At 36.4% G+C, this 3487-nt stretch overlaps 1 pseudogene across 2 annotated transcripts; it reads right to left on the bottom strand.

Moving 5' to 3' along the window:
• Window positions 1–437: 437 nt before the first annotated feature.
• Window positions 438–2327, bottom strand: LOC110810184 (protein transport protein SEC13 homolog B pseudogene; annotated as a pseudogene). Of its 2 annotated transcripts, none has more exons than XR_015818542.1 (2): window positions 2183–2327; window positions 438–1607 (listed from the first exon to the last, which is right to left on the bottom strand). The product of XR_015818542.1 is annotated as a protein transport protein SEC13 homolog B pseudogene, transcript variant X2 (transcript). The 2 variants fall into 2 exon arrangements; XR_015818541.1 differs by having other exon boundaries at window positions 438–1643; window positions 2183–2326.
• Between the last annotated feature and the right edge of the window lie 1160 nt (window positions 2328–3487).

Here is a 3487-nt window from a genome sequence, read left to right as displayed (position 1 = left end):
TTTGTGGCAATTTCAATGATTGTTAGTCAGATTAACATAACATTAATTTAAATATACAAAAGGTATGAATTTTTTTTAAAAAATGTACATTTAGAAGCTCATATTAAATTTATTTTTAAGGAAATAAAATTTTGTTAGTTTACTTCCCTGAAGCTTATGGAATATAAAATTTGGTTGTCTTTTTTCTTTGACAAGTATAAAAATAAAAAATAAAAAATAATTAGAAAAATGAAAAATAAAATAGAAGGGCTGTTAAGATATAAAAATTGAAAGGTCTGAACAAGATGACGCCCAGAACCAAATTTCTTAAGGTTCATGTTTACGGATAGCGTTACGTTTAGCCCGCGCTTTCAGTAGTAATTTCCCTTTTCCCAAAAAACACAAATTATACATGTTAGGCATGCTAGAACATTGCTAAAAGCTATATCACACCCATGGAAAAACAAAGAAACTTTAACAAGAATGATTTAAGCATGTCTGTTGTAATGAACTCAATCCTCAGATTGAGAATGAAGAATTCAACAGGAACTAAAGTCCAAAACTTTTTTCAGATATCCTTCACAACCACTCACCTGTGCAGTAATGTCAAAATCAAAAGCTTGAAGTCGTTAAAAATGTTCCTAACTGTAATCGAAAAACACAATGCAACATTACAAGAAAAGATTTCAAGAGCTACTGAGCTATGGTTCAACTACAGATACCTGTTGCCAATCCCCATCTACAGCTTCTTTCCACAATGTTACATTGTTGGTTCCATCAGACACAGCCAATATATTTCCAGTCAGTGACCAAGTAACTCTCCAAACAGGCGCTTTAAAATCATTTAACACCTTCCCTTCCCATTGATCCCCTTCTTTTGCCACTGTCCATATGATAACTTTTCCATCCTGCGAAGCACTAGCAATGGTAGATTTTGGAAGACCCAAGTTCGGTGCCCAAGCCACATCCCTAACCCAATCACTATGCATTTGAAGTGCTGGAAAACAATCCATCTTCCATGTTCCATTGTATAGCTTCCATACCTTTACAGTATTATCACAACCACCTGAGCAGAGCTTCTGAACAGGGTCAAGCAAGCCAGAACCAACAAGAGCACCGGGTGCAGTTGACGGTGCCCATGAAACAGAAGTCACACCAACTGGGTGAGCTTGGTCAATTCTAGCAGTGTCCCAACCACCGTCAGCTCTTGCAGTAAATACTGATATATTTCCATCAGAAGAACCACATGCCAAACAAAGACCTAATTCATGAGGGGCCCAAGCAATTGAGTTGACTGATGATTTGTGGTCTTCAAAAACATGAGCTTGGCTCCACTCATTTTGGTTACCTTCCTTCCATATAATGACATGCCCATCATAGCAACACGAAGCCAGCAAAGACCCAAACTTAGGATGAGCCCAGCCAACCTCCCAAACAGGACCTTGGTGGCCACTCAATGTAGCCAGATGCTGAGAACTTGTGCTGCTCACCCCAATTATCTTAATTGTGTTGTCTGACGAGGCAGTTGCAAGCCTCTTGCCGTAGTAATCCATCACAACATCATGAACCGTATCCTGGTGCCCCGTTTCAATCTTTTGGGCAGGCATCTTCCCAGTCCTTTTTAATACCTATAAATTGTTCAATTGCAAATTTCTCACAGGTCCCTAATGATAAAAATTAACCTAGATTAGTTGATCACCCATGCTCAGGTTTAATTACAGAGAATTATGAAGGAAGAATTTCAAAAAGAAAAAAGTAAGCCCTAAGTTGTTGTAATGCTAAGTAAAACGATGAGAGCAGAGTTTAGAACGTTTAATTGTCTAATAATATGTATAAAAAAATAGATCTAGACCTTTAAATTCCAATTTCTACCTCCTTCTTAAGATTCACAGGCTCCTAAAAGGAACAGGCTAACAATCAGAATGACCGAAATTGAATCTTGTAGAGTTGTGATAATAGAAACCCTAAATTCAGATTTCAGATCCCGCTCATTGAGGGGACATTCTAGGAAAATTGTGCTAGATTATTAAATAAGATAAAACGTTGAAACATATATGTTAAAAGAAGGATTCACCAATCAAACACAACAACAAAAAGCGCATCACTAAACTATCCCCTCCCGAATAAACAGAAACGTACTGGCTGACCTATGCATGAATACACGTAAATATAATCGATCATATAGACATGTTTAGAAGAATACCTTTTGGACCACGATGAGGTAAGCTGTAAGGAAAGCGTTAGGCGATCGAGAGATCAGCTGCGAATGCTGGAAGAGGAGGACAAAAGAAGAAGACGATTTCTGAATTTGGTTTCGGTCACTGCCGAATGAGTTAAGACTTTAAATAAGTATAATGGGCCAAGGGGCCTAAGAAGATAACCTAATTGGGTTTGATGGTATGGGCCCCATCAATTCAACTCATGTAAGGCATAAAAGATTCATTCAAAGTAAATATATATATTTTTTACACAACTTATTTAGAAATATATCTTAATTATAAGGGAATAAAATTATTTTATAAATAATACAATTTGATTCTAAGGAGAATTAGTTTTGAGTATAACTAAAATTCAAATAGTTAAGCTTTATAAGTTTCCTGTAACTCATTAATTATAAGTTTGTTTATATGCACCCTATTGGGAATTAGTTGTGTGACATCCTAATACCAGGTGGGGAAATGGTATCCGATAACAAAACAGAATGAGTGCATAAAATAATTAAACAGCAGAAGAAAAGTCATCTTTACAAATTATTTGATATTCAAATACACTTTAGACTAAGAAGATGGCTGACGAATTATATACTATGCTTGTCTTAGCTCCTTCCTTCATTACAAAATAATTTTTCATTAGAGTACAATCATCCATATGTACTCAAATGTTCACAACAAATATGCGAACGGATCCAAGCAAGTTTCAAGGAGCAACTTGGGGAGTAATTCCTCACTATCCTCACTACCCTGGGCTCGAGAATAATTAATTTCGAAGTAAGGAATATTAATTTTTTCTTTTCTATGTTAATAATAATAATAATAATAATAATAACTAATAAAAAATAGATCGAAATAAAATAAAGCTAAATAATTAATAAAATTCCTTCTAAAGATCTTTTTGAAATATAAAATTTTAGGTAAAGTTATTTTGTGATAAAAATAGAACTATTTGAAATATATAATTTAAAGAAAACGGGCCACGTGGATGCCTAATTAGCTACACGGCAAATTGTCATATGCCGCATGACGACCGCATCGACACGGACTCCATGCAAGAAGCCCACGTTGGCAATCCGCGTTCTAGGAAGATTAGATGGCTCATGGCTACTCCTGCGCGCACGGATGGTCTAAATTTATGCCCTAAGCAAGCATGATCGAATGGTTCCCTTTGCTCCATGCGGACTCGAACGGGCGGCCCAGATCGAAGGGGAAGAGGTATTTACACCTCTTTTCGGCCGACCTTCCAAAACCCTAACCGCCAAGTCTACAAGAGAAGGAAAAGCAAAGACGTCGAA

Source organism: Carica papaya, chromosome 4 (genome assembly GCF_054855325.1).
Source record: "Carica papaya isolate Zhongbai chromosome 4, ASM5485532v1, whole genome shotgun sequence".
Taxonomy (NCBI): Eukaryota; Viridiplantae; Streptophyta; class Magnoliopsida; order Brassicales; family Caricaceae; genus Carica; species Carica papaya.
Note: the sequence above shows the minus strand (reverse complement) of the source record. Positions and strands in the feature narration are given on the sequence as shown.